The following is a 19,851-nucleotide window of genomic DNA, read 5'->3' on the forward strand; positions in this document are numbered from 1 at the left end:
TTTTTAAACACTGGAAAAAAATGGGAAAATCAATGTTTCATGCATTTTAAGTGTTTCATGCATTTTAAGAACAGATATTGGGTTTTATAATATCTCACAAGGAAACTGCTATAATGATGATGAAATGGCAACTCAAGAAAATAAATTCTGCAGATTCTCACTGAATACTTTTAATCTATACAAGGCACTACAAATAAGCAAAATCTGTCTCTTGAAACACTTAAAACATAATGAGAAATATAAACTAGAATCTCAAATAATCATAGAAAGTTATAAATAAAATGGTATAATTAGCAAAAAAAAAATGGGAAAGACTAAAAATAATAAAGAGCATCCTAATTTAATTTAGGAGTGATAAAAATGTGAAATGAGCAGTTAAAGAGACAAACAATCAATATTTTCTTATTACCCAGTCTTTATTGGGACTTTAAAAGTCCCAGTGAATTTATCACCTCATTTAATCCTCTCAGGAAGATCCCCTGGAGAAGGAAATGGCAACCCACTCCAGTACTCTTGCCTGGAAAATTCCATGGACAGAGGAGACTTGTAAGCTACAGTCCATGGAATCGCAAAGAGTCGGACACTACTGAGCGATTTCACTCACTCCCTCACTTAATCCTTGACATCTTACTTTTGATAGATATTTTTGTCCCAAATTCACAAACTGAGGCACACAGTGACCCAACAACTCACCCAATGCCACCCAGTTATCAAGTTACCTAGTTCTCCCTGATTATTCAATTTCCACTGGTTCCTGGAGATAGTCTGAAATACATGATAATACAAAGTCTGTGCTTTTAAATACAGGTTCAACAAAATTTACCCTGTATTTTAGTGCTTGGGTTTGCTATAAGAGAGTTACAGAGAGTAAGAGAGAACTGTAAACGACGTATGTTTTTGTCTTTTATTAAAAGAAACCAAATTGGAAGAACTTCTAGTTAGAGGGATGGATGAAAAAGTAGCTATCAACTATTATTTGATTCAAAGCCCAGTTGAAACAAAGAACAAATTTTTAAAAAATAAGGGAGGAATTTCTGATTCTCTTATTAATAGAGTAAGACCCTAGCAGGCAATTTCTCGGAAAATAACTGTAAAACCCTACAAAAAGTAATTATCTAAAGGCACTGGAGAATGAACAGTAGAGAGATTCTTGTGCTATATAAATACCTGAAGGAGGAGTTACACCAAGAAAATTTCCACTTTTTTGGTCTGTTATCAAGAAGCTATGTTAGCCGCTCATAACAGGACAGGTGCCAGCGGACAGAATTTAGCTCTTTCTGGCCAAGCGAACAAGAAAACTGAAGTCATGCAAATCATGGACACTGAAGAAAGTGGAAACAGATGAGCGAGAAAGTGGGAATTATATATGTGAACCAGTTATCTATTGTTATGTATTAAATTACCTCAAAACTTAATTGCTGAAAACAGCCAACATCCATGACCTCACACAACTTCTGTGACTCACATCTGTCTTATTCAGTGAGAGAGGGAACTAAGTGTGGAAATGCAGGGGAGTGAGAATCATTGAAGGCCATGTTGGCAGCTGGCTACATTATGTGTTCATTTCCTCATCTTTCGTAACAGGGAATTTATTAATAGTGTCCAAAGGTGAAGCAGGAGGTTACACTATAACTATTCCAAATTTAAAATAGTTTTTAAATAGCAAGAAATCAATAAATAGGCTTATTTTCAAGTGTAAGTCATTTATTTTGGTTAACTAAATCAGAATCATTTGTGTCATTTATCAATAATTTATACCAAAATTATTTAATACTGTAACAAGTTCTCTCAGTAAGTTTTATGCTTTTATGGAATGATGTGATATATTACAGAATTTCTCTATGGAAATTAATCTTGTTTTATAAATGTAATATCTAGTATTTTATTTTAGCATCAGTGTGAAGAATGATAAATAGAAGTAGGTTTTTCACCTTTAAAATCTATTTTACAAACTTCAAGATTAAGAAACTTAGAATTATGGAGAACGTGTGGAAATAATGTAGGGCACTGACATGTCAAGGCAAAAATAGGAAAGGGAAAAGTCACTCTTTTGCAGTATGAAAAAAATTCCCTTTGTCTGACATCTGAACTCTTCCATTCTCTACCTGGATCCTATCATCCTATCACATTTCCCATTTTTTCCCAAAAGAGGTCTTCGTTCTTTGAGATCAATGTCCTGTCAGAAACATGCTATTTACAACTTATTAAAATTCTGGAGTTGTTAAATAATGTAACCCTATGTTTAAACTCGGGAAAGTATTAACAAATCCCCTGATATGACAGATGAGAAAATGAACACAGAGTATAGCCAGCTGCCAAAATGGTTTTCCAATGATTTATTCTTCATTATTGTCTACACTGGTTCATGTTACATCCTTTAAAGGAATCTGATTTAAAGCATGGACCTCCTCCCTTAATTTTTCTTAACATCTATTCCTCTCCCAAAGCCTTAGGTTCCTACTATAGAATTTCCCCTATTCGCCCTTCTCCAACTTATGGGTTTTCCAAAGAAAAAGTAATATTAACAACCACTTGCTTAAATGAGAGAAAGGGTATGACTTCTGACCAAAAGGACCCTATCACAACAGGAACACCCTGCGTGTCAGACAAATATAAGGAACCTTAGCACCTCTTCATCTTGTCCCTGCTACAGTCATCCAAGATTCTGCCTGTGAAGTGCACCTAAGGGAGAGAACTCAGGGGTTGGTCTCATAGGATGAAGTGATAGTCTCTAAAGTCCATTGGTTGTGATTAGCTTTCTACTTTATACTGCCCTGAAAGGCTGTTATTTCATTAAAAAAAATTTTTTTTAATTATTTCTTCTCTGGTTACTAACAAGCAAGAAAAGTGTGGTAAACTCATATACTATCTGGATTTTATGTAATGGAATGGTATAGGACTTAACATTTATCCATTCAGTCATTCCATAAATATTTATTGACAATGACTCTGTGCCAATCACTATACTAGATCCTGAAACTCACTGATAAACAACAGAAGAAAAATCTCTGTTCTCACAGAATTTGTACTCCGATGAATGGTTCATTGCCCTAGCAATATCAACTGGTGTTCCAGCTATACACTGCGGAATAAATAAAACACCTGTGGGAGGATTTATTTTTCAAAGATGGCCCCAACGCTCTCTCCCACTTTTAATAAAATGTGACTCTGATACTCCTCCAAAACAGGGGGTTTAGTAGGGTGACCAATTCATCCTGGTTTCCCTGGAACTTTTCTGGCTTTACCACTGAAAGCCTTGTGTCCAAGAAACCCTTTAGCCCAGGCAAAACAAACAGACAAACAGAAACAAACCTGAGGCCTTGGTCACCTAAGATTTGTCTTTCCTCCCCTTAATCTAGATGGCCTACGATTACAACAAAAAGAACATACGTGATTTACAAAACTAAGACATAGAGACAACAGAGCATTCACTCATTTGGAACCTGGTACCAAGCTCTGAGGAAGCCCAAACTAGTCCACATGAAGAGTTCTCATGGAGAGATCACAAAGCTACACAGTGCGCCAGTCAACAGATCAGCTGAGGTCCTGGCTAACAGTCCAAATCAACCACCAGAAGTGTAAGTTTTCATGTGACTCAAGCCCCCAGCCATCGAGTCACTCCTGGCTTTCAAATATTCCCAGTTCAGACATTGTACAACAGTGAAAAGTCAGTCCAGCTGTGGCCTTTCAACTTCCTGTCCCAAACAGACACAGAAAGATAATGATTGCTATCATTTTAAGTCACTAAATATGGGGATGATTTGCTATTCAGGAATAGAGAAGTGACACACTTTCCCAAACTAGGTGACTTAAAAACACAGTCACTTACATATAACTGTCAATTTTATGGACCAAGAGTTTACGATGACTTCAGTCAGGTGAGGGTTCTGCTCCTCATAGCAAATTAACTGAGGTTACTCAGTGATAGTCAGCTAGCTAATACTCTGCTTTGGAGAGTTCAAGACAGCTTCACTTACATGTCTGACATCCTGGAAGCTATGGCTGGAAGCAGGCTAGCTGGGACTGTCAGCTGGAGCACTCCTGCAGCATGGCAGACTCAGGTTAGGCAAACTTCTTCGGTGGCAGCTCAGAGCTTCCAGAGAGTGCTCTGTAGGCCTGCATAAAAGTTACAGAGCTTCTTAGGATCTAGCCTCAAAAGTCCCAGGAAGTGTTCTTTATCATGTTCAATAAGTTAAGCAAGTCAATAAAGCTATCTAAAACTCCTGGAGAGGAACTTTCCTCAAGGGGAAGAGTTGCAACCAATTTGCAACCATGTTGAATCTTTCATAGTTGGTGTCACAAGAACCATACATGGTTATCAGTTAAGCTGATAAGATTGAGAGTTTAAAGCCAAGTGTGCATCCCTCTTCTTTATTTTAGACACACACCTCAAAAGCTATTTGGACTCTCAATCAAATGTTTTGTTTATCTGTTCAAAGGCCATTATATGGCCATTGTATTAAGGTCAATTGTTGTTGTCATGTCCAACTCTTTGCAATGCCACGGACTGCAGCACTCAGGCTTCCCTGTCTTTCACTATCTCCCCGAGTTTGCTCAAACCCATGTCCATTGAGTCAGTGATACCATCCAAAGTCAGGGTGTTAGGCTTATCATCTAAAAATGGCAAACATCAAACTTGTGTATGTAGGTGTTAAAATTTTAAAGCAGACAATATGGACTACTATTTTAAGTACATATTACTTTTGTATTAAGGAAAAGCGTCATTTTTAAAAGTAGGGCTGAATCTATAGGATTTCCCCTATGACTAAAATGGGAATGAATCTGCCTAGAATGTGGGAGATCAGAGTTCAATCCCTGGGTCAGGAAGATCCCCTGGAGAAGGAAATGGCTACCACTCCAGTAGTCTTGCCTGGAGAATTCCATGGACAGAGAAGCCTGGTGGGCTACAGTCCACGGGGTTGACACAACTGAGCAATTAACACTACTTTCTCAATATATAGCTAATCTTTATTAACAGTGTGGGGAAATGATGCAAATTTTAAATGAATATAAGAATCAGTGGAAATTTCAAGAATAAGGCAAAGGATGAGTGTTCTATATAAAACAAATTTTGGATTTGATATTTTCACACATATTGTTGCAACATATTTTGCTTTGTATTATAATTGCTAGTAGGACTCTGCCAAGGAGTTATTATAAGAAAATTTAACATTAAGCAATGATTTTCACATCAGCAGCTGCCTTCCAAAAGCTTCTTGTCTTACACATATGGAGCCAGTGCTTATTTCAGTGAATTATAATCTTCAGCAACTTAATAATCAGTAGATAGCTTTTGGATCTGCACTTCTTGATTTTGGTAATTTCAAAACCTCCTCTTTGTAATCTATGATTCAATTTAACACTTATTTCTCTCTTCTAAGAACTACTTTTTAAACTTTTTGACTTTATTTTTTGAAATCCAGAATGTATCTTCCCAGACTAAGATTTTTAAAAATTAAGAGATGGTGAAACTAATCAGAGATATTCCTCACATAATCTCTCTTCTTCTTTTAGCCTCTTATTTTTCTTTATCATTAGTAATGTACAGTTACTTAAGGCCCGCTATATGCAGGGCACAGTGGACAACATGTCATGATTTCAAAAACATAGAAAACAAAGCCTACATGCAAAAGGTTTACGAGTCTGTTGGGGATACGTGACATACAGATTTAAGATAACAATACAAGGTAATTTGGGGCTGGATGTCAAGAAGACAGGTGTAAGACCCCTTGAATACCCTTGAACGTGAATCGTGTTCTCTAATCTAAGAAACCATCATCAGAAATATTACTCTTCCCTCTTTGGAGACTGTTCTGGTTCCCTGACAATTCTCTGGTCACTCAGACTCCCAAGGACATCATTCAGGACATCCGCAGAATTAACCTCCTGCTCTGATTCACTCTTTATGAAAGAATCCTCTTATCTAACTCCCTAGAAGACTTGTGTGGCAAACCACCAAGAAGTCTGCTAAACAGACTCTGATAAACAGACTGTTGAAGGAAGCTATTATTTTAAAACTAAGAAATTGATATCAACAGGCAAAAATGGGAGATAGATACACAGAGAGATAAAACATACTAAAATGAGGCTAGAAATGGTGTGGTTTAGGCATAGAAGGAGGAGAAAGAGTAAAAAAAGATGTACTACTAAGGGAACAAAATTCCCTCAGGTAAGCGTGAGGTATCTAATAAAACCAAAATAATAATGTGTAACAAATAATTACAGTGGGAATCAGGCAGTTCTACTGATTTTTCCTAGTCTTGCTCACAAGTTATCTGAGGATAGGCTGGCTATCACCTGATATACAATGACCTTCGCTGCCTCAGCTGAAGTAACCCGGATTCTACTAATGTCACATTTTCCAGCAGACCAGAGTAGCATGTTCTTTTTTTCACAACAGGAGAAGGCAGGTGACCAAGCTCAATGGCACAAGAATTTTACCAGACTCTCCAGTAGAAACAGCAAGTCTGAACAAGAGAAAATCATGACAGTATACATTATCCTCCATGACCTGAGGCCCTGCAGAAATCTTGGTGAGGACAAGAGATTCGTCCTCATAAATCTGACAATTTGTGACAATTTGTCCTTGTCACCATAAGACAAGAGGACTCCAGTCTTATCTTGACCTTAAAGGCAGAGAAATTCCAGCTAACACCTACTGTATTAGTTTTTGTTGCTGTTGTAACAAATTGCCATGAGTTTAGGAGATTAACAACAATTTAACAACACAAATATATTATCTCACAGTTCTGTGGGTCAGAAGTCTGGTTGGTCCTACTGGTTCCTCTGTTCTGGTTTCACAAGGTCAAAATCAAAGTGCTGACTAGCTAGTTTCTAGGTTGCTCTAGGAAATGTTCCTTTCCGAGGTCATTCAGGTTATTAGCAGAATCTAGATCCTCATGGCTTTAGGAATAAGGTCTTTGCTCTGTCAGCTAGGGGTTACTTTCAGTATCCAGAGGCCACCTACCTTCCTTCATCTTCAAAGTGAACTACAGTGGATTGAGTTCTTTCCATTATCTGAGCTTCTCTGACCTTATCCTTCGATTTACCTCTACTACTTCCAGCTAGATGAAGTTCTCATGAACTTCCAGATGTTCAAGCTGGATTTAGAAATGACAGAGGAACCAGAGATCAAATTGCCAACATCTGTTGGATCACTGAAAAAAGCAAAAGAGCTCCAGAAAAACATCTACTTTTGCTTTATTGGCTATGCCAAAGCCTTTGACTCTGTGGATCACAACACACTGTGGAAAATTCTTCGAGAGATGGGAATACCAGACCACCTGACCTGCCTCTTGAGAAACCTGTATGCAGGTCAGGAAGCAATAGTTAGAACTGGACATGGAACAACAGACAGTTCCAAATCAGAAAAGGAGTATGTCAAGGCTGTATATTGTCACCCTGTTTATTTAACTTATATGCAGAGTACATCATGCAAAATGCCAGGATGGATGAATCACAAGCTGGAATCAAGATTGCCGGGAGAAATATCAATAACCTCAGATACGCATATGACACCACCCTTATGGCAGAAAGTGAAGAAGAACTAAAGAGCCTCTTGATGAAAGTGAAAGAGGAGAGTGAAAATTTTGGCTTAAAACTCAGCATTCAGAAAACTAAGATCATGGCAACCAGTCCCATCACTTCATGGCAAAAAGATGGGGAAACAATGAAAACAATGATAGACTTTATTTGCTTGGGCTCCAAAACCACTGCAGATGGTGATTGCAGCCATGAAATTAAAAGACTCTTGCTTCTTGGAAGAAAAGCTATGACCAACCTAGATAGCATATTAAAAAGCAGAGACATTACTTTACCAACAAAGGTCTGTCTAGTCAAAGCTATGGTTTTCCCACTAGTCATGTATGGTTGTGAGACTTGGACTATAAAAAAAGCTGAGCACTAAAGAATTGATGCCTTTGAACTGTGGTGTTGGAGAAGACTCTTGAGAGCCCCTTGGACTACAAGGAGATCCACCCTGACAATTCTAAAGGAAATTGGTCCTGAATATTCATTGGAAGGACTGATGCTGAAGCTGAAACTCCAATACTTTGGCCACCTGATGAAAAGAATCAACTCATTTGAAAAGACCCTGATTCTGGGAAAGATTGAAGGTGGGAGGAGAAGGGGATGACAGAGGATGAGATGGTTGATGGCATCACTGACACAATGAACATGAGTTTGAGTAAGCTCCAGGAGTTGGTGATGGACAGGGAAGCCTGGCGTCCTGCAGTCCAGGGGGTTGCAAAGAGTCAGACAAGACTGAGTGGCTGAACTGAACTGAACTGAGATAAAGTTCTCACCTGAATTACAAGGATAATCTAGCATAATCTCCTTATTTTAAGGTCCCTAATCCTAATTACATCTGAAAAATTCATTTTGCCATGAAATACATTCACAAACAGATTGTGGACGTTTGAGGTACTGATCACCTACCATACCATGGATCAAAAGCAATCCTTTCACATGAAGAGCCTACCACAAATGAGGCCAAGACTAGTCCCGATTTTGTATACTTTGTCAATCATCGCTTAGTCTGTAATAAACCATGTGTTCTCATTTGGATTTAAAAAAAATATGATGGCTATAAATGGGGAGCATCTGTTCACTTCGTGATCACTCTTTCCCCTCACCACTAGTTAAAGGAATATCTAGAGCAGAGCTAATTAGGAGACAAAAACTTAATTATCCTAGAGCACTTCATCTTCAAAGACAGTGCTCTTCTATCCCCACCATAGCCCCAGATTCTCAGACCAAGAATTCTAATTCATCGCTAGGTCTTAATCATGTCCAACTGTTACGGATTGAATTGTGTCCTACAAAGTTCTTATGTTGAAGTCCTAATTCCCAGTCCCTCAGTACATGGCCTTACTTGCAAATAGGGTCACTGTTAAGTGTGATTAGTTAAGATAAGGTCATAATTGGTTTAGGGACTGTGCTAGGTCTCTTCAGTCCTGTCCGACTCTTTTCGATCCTATGGAGTGTATGTAGACTGCCAGGCTCCTCTGTGCATGGAATTTTCCAGGCAAGAATACTGGAATGGGTTGCCATGCCCTTCTCCAGGGAATATTCCCAACCCAGGGATCAAATCCATGTCTCTTCCATCTCCGGCGTTGGCAGGCAGGTTCTTTACCACTAGCGCCACCTAGGAAGCCCAGCAGCGGGACCGTATACCCCAATTTACTCGAGTGAGTCTCTACTCCAATATGACTGATATACTTATAAAAAGGGGAATCTGGATAGACACACATACATACACACACAGGAAGAACACCATATGAAGATGAGGGCAGAATCTACAAACCAAACAACGCCAAAGACGGACAATCAGCCACCAGAAGCTAGAGAGAGACGTGGAGCAGACTCTCCCTTACAGTCCTGAGGAGGAATTAGCCTTAACAACACCTTCATCTTGGCCTTTTAGCTTCCAGAACTATGAGGCAGTAAATTTCTGTTGTTAAGTCACCCAATTTGTGGTATTTTATAATGGCAGCCCTAGCAAATAAATACACTAATTAGTTTCAATAAACCTCTGGTGAAAACCTGGGCATAAATACAATGTTTTTAAAGAAATGCACATTGGCTACTTTTGATTATAACCAGTAGCTTTTAAAGAAGTGCATTATTTAGTACCATTATAAATGAAAGAGCTGGAAGGGACTATGCTATGCTATGAGCAGGAATAAAATCATATTGACATTTATGCCAGATTGTTAAGATTGTTGACCTACATCTGCTCATGCAGAAATTAAGCCCTCCCTAACCCCCTTCTTCTCCATCTCAGAATCTCCCCTATATATCTCTGAGTCTTGGGTTTTATCTTGCATTTTCCTGTGATCTCTCTGTTTGTGTCCCTCCTCTCTGGCTTCTTCATCTAGGTACGTTTTCATTGTTTCTGTTTCTGGAACCATGTGTGGGAACACAGCCTCGCATGCTCAAAAGTTTCACAGCAATGGCCTCCCAAATCTTAAGGTGAAAGGGAGGGGGAAGATGTAGGGCTGGGGATGTTCCTCTCAGCAAATCTATGCTAGTGCTCTCAAGGGGCCTGAAGCAGCATTGCTTCTATTCAATGTTTCACTGAGTCTTTTATAACTACGATTCCTCCAGCCTTCACCTCTCTCTCCCTGGAGCTCAAAATCTACCCTAAAAGCTAGGAAAGAAAAAATTCAATCTCATCCCCTACACTGGCGTCATATCTTTACTATCCAAGTTCCACAAACCCTTGTCTTCTTCTTACCCTCCCTACCCCCAAAAAAGATTGACAATTCAATTCCTGCATATGGACAGTGCAGTGATCATCAGTCTACCAGTTTCACAAACAGCCTCACTCTATTTCCCCTTCTCTGTGAGTTTCTGTTGCTCTGTTGTGTCTGGCTTTGCGACCCCATGGACTGTAGCCTGCCAGGCTCCTTTGTCCATGGGATTTCCTAGGCAAGAACAATGGAGTGGGTTGCCATTTCCTCCTCCAAGAGATCTTACCAACCCAGGGATCCCACACCGCAGGCAGATTCTTTACCACTGAGCCATTAGAGACGCCCTATTCGGGTTAAGCTAAAAAGAGTAGTTTAAGAAAAGTCAGAGAAGGGAGAGCTTACCGAGAAAAAGGTCAGAGAGAGAAACTTAACAGAAAAGATATGATTTTAACAGGATATTGTGGGATTTAAGTAAATGGAGAGATGGGAGGTAGTCTAGGCCACTAATAAAGAGAAAATAGAGACATGAATTTGACTGAACAAAGGCAAATGTAAGATTCATTTCAGTCAGTCATTATGATTATTCAGGGGTATCCAGTAGAAGAAATTAACCCACAGAAATCTCCTTTCACTGCCTTTTATTCTCAGAAAGAATGTCTATACTCCTGGCAATAATTTAGATTAAAAAAATTAAAAATATTCCCTTCTCATTCTCTTACAATTAGAATTCTTTTTTTGGTTTATTGGTTTAATTTTTAACCCAGCTCATGCCAGTTTTCTCTACAATAATAACTTCGCTTTGCTTCACTTCACCTATGCCACAAGTTTGTTTTCTGTTGAGTTTCTATGCCTTCCCTCAGGAAAACTTCTTTTTCTCTTTTTTCCTTATGAGCACCATCATAAGCTCCATGTGGCTCTTTCCACCTCTCTGAAAACCTGTATGGAGTAGAAAATTTCCCCCCGTTAGCTCCCCCTAGCAACCTGTCTTGCTACTAGAGGTCTCAGTGGCAGCAGGACAAATAAGTCACCTGCTATTCACATTCAAGGCAGGTGGACCCTATCTGGGAAGAAACATGTCTTTCCCCACATAGCAGGTTACTTGTACAAGCTAGATCTAGGCCACTGCAAATTCAGACCTGGCTTCCATCCTCAGGCCTTGATGCAATCATGACAGCCACCAAACAGGTTGAGGTCTATGCCACCTGAAGAGAGATGAAGGGAATGTTCCAGATTTCACATGCTAGCAAGGTAGTGTTCTAAATCCTTCAAGCTAGGCTTCAACAGTATGTGAACTGAGAACTTCCAGATATATAAGCTGGATTTAGAAAAGGCAGACGAACCAGAGATCAAATTGCTAACATCCAATGGATCATAGAGAAAGCAAGGGAATTCCAGAAAAAACTCTACTTTGGCTTCATTGACTATGCTAAAACCTTTGACTGTGTGGATCACAACAAACTGGAATATTCTTAAAGAGATGGGAATACCAGATCACTTTTCCTGCCTCTTGAGAGACCTACAGGAAGGTCAAAAAGCAACAATTAGAACCCAACATGGAACAACGGACTGGTTCAAAATTGGGAAAGGAATACATCAAGGCTGTATATTGTCACAGTGCTTATCTAACATCTATACAGAGTGAATCATGTGAAATACCAGGCTGGATGAAGCACAAGCTGGAATCAAGACTGCTGGGAGAAATATCAACAACCTCAGACATGCAGATGACATCACTCAAAGAGCAGAACATGAAATGGAACTAAGGAGCTTCTTGATGAGGGTGAAAGAAGAGAGTGAAGAAGTTGTCTTAAAACTCAACACTCAAAAAATGAAGATCACGGCATCCCATCACTTCATGGCAAATGAAGAAAAAGTGGAAGTAGTGACAGATTTTATTTTCTTGGGCTCCAAAATCACTGTGAAAGGTGACTGCAGCCATGAAAAGAAAAGATGCTTGATCCTTGGAAGAAAAGCTATGACAAACTCAGACAGCATATTAAAAAGCAGATAATGTTAACCCTATATGCGAGACAGAAAAGACACACAGATGTATAGAACAGTCTTTTGGACTCTGTGGGAGAGGGCGAGGATGGGATGATTTGAGAGAACAGCATTGAAACATATATATTATCATATGTAAACTAGATTGCCAGTCCAGGCTCGTTGCATGAGACAGGGAGCTCAGGGCTGGTGCACTGGGATGACCCTGAAGGATGGGATGGGGAGGGAGGTGGGAGGGGGGTTCAGGTTGGGGAACACATGTACACCCGTGGCTGATTCATGTCAATGTATGGCAAAACCACTACAATATTGCAAATTAAGTAGCCTCCAATTAAAATAAATAAGTTAAAAAAAAATAAAAAGCAGAGACATCACTTTGCTGACAAAGGTCCATATAGTCAATGGTTTTTCCAGTAGTCATGTACAGATGTTAGAGTTGGACCATAAAGAAGGCTGAGGGCCAAAGAATTGATGCTTTCAAATTGTTGGTAAAGAAGACTCTTGAGAATCCCTTAGACAGCATGGAGATAAAATCAGTCAATCCTGAAGGAAATCAACCTTGAATATCCACTGAAAGGACTGATGCTGAAGCTCCAATGCTTTGTCCACCTGATGTGAACAGCCAACCCACTGGAAAAGACCCTGATGCTGGGGAAGATTGAGGGCAGGAGGAAAAGGGGGCAACAGAGGATGAGATGGTTGGATGGCATCACTGACACAAGGGGTGTGAGTTTGAGCAAACTCAGGGAGAGAATGAAGGACAGGGAAACCTGGCATGCTGCAGTCCACAAGGTCACAAAGAGTCAGACATAGCAACTGAACGACTACATAAACTTGTTCTTCATCAGAACACACAGGTTATACAGATCAGGTATTAATCCCAGGGATTATTTTATTGTGACTCATTTTATGGGTGCGGTTTGGTCTCAAAGGGACATATTTTAGTGTGTAGAGTTTACTAAGGACTTAAATTTCTCTAGTATTTAGTGTATCAAGTATTCTTGCTCCAAGAAAGGGAAGGTTGCTTGTCTATTAAGAGTGCAAGCATTAACAATTGGCTGATAAAACCCAACTGCAATTGGTTACAAAACATCATCTAAACAGATCCATTTTAGGGTAGGGCTTTTTAAACTGCAAAATGTCTATAGAAAGTAAAATAATCCTAGTGTGATACAGCAGCATTTCAAAAGTCTTGTTTAAGAGTCTGTTTAATGTAAAAGAGATTAAATTAACTCATGCTGAAAAGGTGATTAAATACACACTAATCTATCACTGAAAACTCAACAAGAACTTCAGTCTGTTACATTTCAATAGTGATTTTTTTTGCAGTCACTGAAATACATTTGGATCAAAAAGGAGGTATGGTCATCTGTGACCGTCACAGTTGTTAGGGTACTGCTGGATCCTGTTTACAGCTTCCAAAAGAGTTTTTTAATTTTTTTTTTTTTTCGAGTAAGTGCTGCTTGGAACAAAATGACACTTATCCTTGGGAAATGTTAACATTTTGTTGTTGCTGTGACTTCTGTAAGTAATTCAGCTAAAGCTATAAAATGTTGGTGGAAACGGGAAGCAGCATTTTCTGAAGGTCTACAATGTCGAGTGCTTTGCCATGAAGAGTTTTAACTTTCACACTGGTTTTCAGCATGTGTGAGTGCATGCTAAGTTGCTTCGGTCATGTCCAACTCATAGGCAGGCAACCCTGTGGCCTGTAGCCCACCAGGCTCCTCTGTCCATGGGGTTCTCCAGGCAAGAATACTGGAGTCGGTTGCCATGCCCTCCTCCAGGGGATCTTCCCAATTTAGGATCAAACCCACATTTCTTGCATTGTCAGGTGGGTTCTTTACCACTGGAGCCACCTGGGAAGCCCTGATTTTCAACACACGCATTGTTATTTTGATTTTATAAACGTGCAACTAGGTAAAACGATTTACCCACTTATGCTCAGTGATCAATGTGTTTGTTTCAAACCTAGATCTCACATGCAAATTCTTTCCCAAATCAGAGCTTTTGCTTCCGTGGTTTATTGGTCTGAAATACTCCTCTTCCGGGTCTGGGCTCTCCTCCTGACCTCAGCCAGTGTTACCTAGTTGGTGCCCTCTCCAAAGCCAGTTCCCCCTGCATCCCATACTCCAACGGCTACATCAGCACCTTGTCTTTCCTAAAAAGCATACTTGTTCACTCGGTTGTCTGTTTAGTTGGTTCGTTTTTTGCTTAACACTTTCTCTAAAATGTCAACTCAATGAAAACAGGGAACCGTAGCTGTGTAACTCCTTTGAGACAGTGAAAGTTTAGCAAAGATTTGACATGGACAATTCAGTAAATATCAGGTGATTAGATGACTCCCAACTTTTTTCACTCTCTACATTGCCTTTCATGGACCATTAATTGCACTGAAAAAAAACTGTTCTCTTTAATTCTCAAAATACTGTTACAGATAAAATGATAAGAACAAAACGTCCTGACTGGATATCTTATGGTCCCATGTCACGGTTTCCATACAAATGTTTCTGGTTTCTTATACCACTTGAAGATCAAGACGTTTCCACACCCCAGCGATAAAGTGAAAAAGATAAACCCAGAATAACCAAGACAATCTCGGCAGAGCTATGTGTTTTATGAAGGGTTCAGAGTTCTGTATTCACGGCACATATTTTTATCTTTTCCATGACAGGAGCTGGCAGAACTGCCTTTGTGTGTGCCATAAACATATGTGAAGTGACATTATGCTGTTCCTGGGCAACAGACATGAGCTAGGCCTTGTTCTCTATCTGTGCATTGAAAGTGCCATTAGGATACAGTTTGTCCTTAAAGAACTCACAGTTAAGTAAATTAGTTTATGTTGATGTTAGTTTTCATGTTTCTACCTACGAAATAAGGTACCTACGTGTCAGAGATTCAGAGTTTGGGGTGTAGAAAGCAGAGGAAGGAGAAAACAGTAATAAGGTTACAAGCCTTTATTTTTTCTGTATTATTATTAGTTGCTGTGCAACACATGTGCATAGCTGACCTTAAGAAAGGATTTGATTTGTGAGAATTTGTCATTTATTTCTCATTGTTTCCCACTGCTGGTTGCCTGGTCATGGTCTAACTTTGCTTAAAGCCCAAGGGAAGTTAACAAAGCATATTTCATTTCTCACTCCATTAACAGGAAGGGAAAGCTATGGGAAAGGAAATATAACATTTGTTGCTAAAAGTACCAATGATCATAAAACATGATCATACCCAGGTGGGAACTCCACAAACATGCATGGTCAAGTGTCATTTTTAATTGCAGACGTAATTTAATGAGGTTTGCCCAACTTATGACAAATTTCACTGAAGCAGCTTATCCAATTTTACAGCATTCATGTCCAGAAGAAGTGGTTTTTGTGTAATACTCTCTCATGTGTTCCTCTATTCAATTCTTGAGTAAAAGAAGCAGATACTCATAGAAGCAAGCATAGACAGGGGTTCCAGTTGTTTGCTGAATTTTGCAGTAACATCAGCATATTATTATAATTATAACCCCAAGAATGTTGTCTCCAAATTTGAATATCATGAAGAAAAATTGGAATTTACTATCCACAGAAATGTATAAATTTGAACCAAAGCCTTAAAGAGATATTGCCCAATACTTCCTTTCCTCTCATTTCCTTTTTTTTCCTTCATTCTTCTCTTTCTTCTATACATTAAAATATAATATAGTAAAAAATTTCTAATTTTTTTTAATTTTTGTTTTTTTAACATATAGAAAAAGTGATAACCATTTTTTTTAATTTTATTTTATTTTTAAACTTTACATAATTGTATTAGTTGTACCAAATATCAAAATGAATCCGCCACAGGTATACATGTGTTCCCCATCCTGAACCCTCCTCCCTCCTCCCTCCCCATACCATCCCTCTGGGTCGTCCCAGTGCACCAGCCCCAAGCATCCAGTATCGTGCATCGAACCTGGACTGGCAACTCATTTCATACATGATATTTTACAAGTTTCAATGCCATTCTCCCAAATCTTCCCACCCTCTCCCTCTCTCACAGAGTCCATAAGACTGTTCTATACATCAGTGTCTCTTTTGCTGTCTCGTACACAGGGTTATTGTTACCATCTTTCTAAATTCCATATATATGCGTTAGTATACTGTATTGGTGTTTTTCTTTCTGGCTTACTTCACTCTGTATAATAGGCTCCAGTTTCATCCACCTCATTAGAACTGATTCAAATGTATTCTTTTTAATGGCTGAGTAATACTCCATTGTGTATATATACCACAGCTTTCTTATCCATTCATCTGCTGATGGACACCTACGTTGCTTCCATGTCCTGGCTATTATAAACAGTGCTGCGATGAACATTGGGGTACATGTGTCTCTTTCCCTTCTGGTTTCCTCAGTGTGTATGCCCAGCAGTGGGATTGCTGGATCATAAGGCAGTTCTATTTCCAGTTTTTTAAGGAATCTCCACACTCTTCTCCATAGTGGCTGTACTAGTTTGCATTCCCACCAACAGTGTAAGAGGGTTCCCTTTTCTCCACAGCCTCTCCAGCATTCATTACTTGTAGGCTTTTGGATCGCAGCCAATCTGACTGGTGTGAAATGGTACCTCATAGTGGTTTTGATTTGCATTTCTCTGATAATGAGTGATGTTGAGCATCTTTTCATGTGTTTGTTAGCCATCTGTATGTCTTCTTTGGAGAAATGTCTATTTAGTTCTTTGGCCCATTTTTTGACTGGGTCATTTATTTTTCTGGAGTTGAGCTGTAGGAGTTGCTTGTATATTCTCGAGATTAGTTGTTTGTCAGTTGCTTCATTTGCTTTTATCTTCTCCCATTCTGAAGGCTGTCTTTTCACCTTGCTAATAGTTTCCTTTGATGTGCAGAAGCTTTTAAGGTTAATTAGGTCCCATTTGTTTATTTTTGCTTTTATTTCCAGTATTCTGGGAGGTGGGTCATAGAGGATCCTGCTGTGATGTATGTCAGAGAGTGTTTTGCCTATGTTCTCCTCAAGGAGTTTTATAGTTTCTGGTCTTACGTTTAGATCTTTAATCCATTTTGAGTTTATTTTGTGTATGGTGTTAGAAAGTGGTCTAGTTTCATTCTTTTACAAGTGGTTGACCAGATTTCCCAGCACCACTTGTTAAAGAGATTGTTTTTAATCCATTGTATATACTTGCCTCCTTTGTCAAAGATAAGGTGTGATATGTGCGTGGATTTATCTCTAGGCTTTCTATTTTGTTCCATTGATCTATATTTCTGTCTTTGTGACAGTACCATACTGTCTTGATAACTGTGGCTTTGTAGTAGAGCCTGAAGTCAGGTAGGTTGATTCCTCCAGTTCCATTCTTCTTTCTCAAGATCACTTTGGCTATTCGAGGTTTTTTGTATTTCCATACAAATTGTGAAATTATTTGTTCTAGCTCTGTGAAGAATGCTGTTGGTAGCTTGATAGGGATTGCATTGAATCTATAGATTGCTTTGGGTAGTATACTCATTTTCACTATATTGATTCTTCCAATCCATGAACATGGTATATTTCTCCATCTGTTAGTGTCCTCTTTGATTTCTTTCACCAGTGTTTTATAGTTTTCTATATATAGGTCTTTAGTTTCTTTAGGTAGATATATTCCTAAGTATTTTATTCTTTCCATTGCAATGGTGAATGGAATTGTTTCCTTAATTTCTCTTTCTGTTTTCTCATTATTAGTGTATAGGAATGCAAGGGATTTCTGTGTGTTGATTTTATATCCTGCAACTTTACTATAGTCATTGATTAGTTCTAGTAATTTTCTGGTGGAGTCTTTAGGGTTTTCTATGTAGAGGATCATGTCATCTGCAAACAGTGAGAGCTTTACTTCTTCTTTTTCAATTTGGATTCCTTTTATTTCTTTTTCTGCTCTGACTTCTGTGGCCAAAACTTCCAAAACTATGTTGAATAGTAATGGTGAAAGTGGGCACCCTTGTCTTGTTCCTGACTTTAGAGGAAATGCTTTCAATTTTTCACCATTGAGGATAATGTTTGCTGTGGGTTTGTCATATATAGCTTTTATTATGTTGAGGTATGTTCCTTCTATTCCTGCTTTCTGCAGAGTTTTGATCATAAATGGATGTTGAATTTTGTCAAAGGCTTTCTCTGCATCTATTGAGATAATCATATGGTTTTTATTTTTCAATTTGTTAATGTGGTGTATTACATTGATTGATTTGCGGATATTGAAGAATCCTTGCATCCCTGGGATAAAGCCCACTTGGTCATGGTGTATGATCTTTTTAATGTGTTGTTGGATTCTGATTGCTAGAATTTTGTTAAGGATTTTTGCATCTATATTCATCAGTGATATTGGCCTGTAGTTTTCTTTTTTTGTGGGATCTTTGTCAGGTTTTGGTATTAGGGTGATGGTGGCCTCATAGAATGAGTTTGGAAGTTTACCATCCTCTGCAATTTTCTGGAAGAGTTTGAGCAGGATAGGTCTTAGCTCTTCTCTAAATTTTTGGTAGAATTCAGCTGTGAAACCGTCTGGACCTGGGCTTTTGTTTGCTGGAAGATTTTTGATTACAGTTTCAATTTCCGTGCTTGTGATGGGTCTGTTAAGATTTTCTATTTCTTCCTGATCGAGTTTTGGAAAGTTGTACTTTTCTAAGAATTTGTCCATTTCTTCCACGTTGTCCATTTTATTGGCATATAATTGTTGATAGTACTCTCTTATGATCCTTTGTATTTCTGTGTTGTCTGTTGTGATCTCTCCATTTTCATTTCTAATTTTATTGATTTGATTTTTCTCCCTTTGTTTCTTGATGAGTCTGGCTAATGGTTTGTCAATTTTATTTATCCTTTCAAAGAACCAGCTTTTGGCTTTGTTGATTTTTGCTATGATCTCTTTTGTTTCTTTTGCATTTATTTCTGCTCTAAGTTTTAAGATTTCTTTCCTTCTACTAACCCTGGGGTTCTTCATTTCTTCCTTTTCTAGTTGCTTTAGGTGTAGAGTTAGGTTATTTATTTGACTTTTTTCTTGTTTCTTGAGGTGTGCCTGTATTGCTATGAACTTTCCCCTTAGGACTGCTTTTACCGTGTCCCACAGGTTTTGGGTTGTTGTGTTTTCATTTTCATTCGTTTCTATGCAAATTTTGATTTCTTTTTTGATTTCTTCTGTGATGTGTTGGTTATTCAGCAGCGTGTTGTTCAGCCTCCATATGTTGGAATTTTTAATAGTTTTTCTCTTGCAATTGAGATCTAATCTTACTGCATTGTGGTCAGAAAAGATGCTTGGAATGATTTCTATTTTTTTGAATTTACCAAGGCTAGCTTTATGGCCCAGGATGTGATCTATCCTGGAAAAGGTTCCATGTGCGCTTGAGAAAAAGGTGAAATTCATTGTTTTGGGATGAAATGTCCTATAGATATCAATTAGGTCTAACTGGTCTACTGTATCGTTTAAAGTTTGTGTTTCCTTGTTAATTTCCTGTTTAGTTGATCTATCCATAGGTGTGAGTGGGGTATTAAAGTCTCCCACTATTATTGTGTTATTGTTAATTTCTCCTTTCATACTTGTTAGCATTTGTCTTACATACTGCGGTGCTCCCGTGTTGGGTGCATATATATTTATAATTGTTATATCTTCTTCTTGGATTGATCCTTTGATCATTATGTAGTGACCATCTTTGTCTCTTTTCACAGTCTTTGT

The 19,851-nt window shown here is 38.6% G+C and overlaps 2 long non-coding RNA genes across 3 annotated transcripts in view; both read right to left on the bottom strand.

Moving 5' to 3' along the window:
• LOC129657427 (uncharacterized) overlaps positions 1-19,851 on the bottom strand; it is a 230,589-nt gene that overhangs the window by 67,346 nt on the left and 143,392 nt on the right. The window lies entirely within an intron of this gene.
• The window catches only part of LOC129657426 (uncharacterized), a 154,296-nt gene that overhangs the window by 12,982 nt on the left and 121,463 nt on the right, over positions 1-19,851 (bottom strand). For both annotated transcript variants that reach the window (XR_008716712.1, XR_008716711.1), the window contains one exon: positions 3,978-4,116. This is a non-coding gene — a long non-coding RNA (uncharacterized LOC129657426). The remainder of the gene's footprint in view (positions 1-3,977; positions 4,117-19,851) is intronic.

This window comes from Bubalus kerabau, chromosome 7 (assembly GCF_029407905.1).
Source record: "Bubalus kerabau isolate K-KA32 ecotype Philippines breed swamp buffalo chromosome 7, PCC_UOA_SB_1v2, whole genome shotgun sequence".
Taxonomy (NCBI): domain Eukaryota; kingdom Metazoa; phylum Chordata; class Mammalia; order Artiodactyla; family Bovidae; genus Bubalus; species Bubalus kerabau.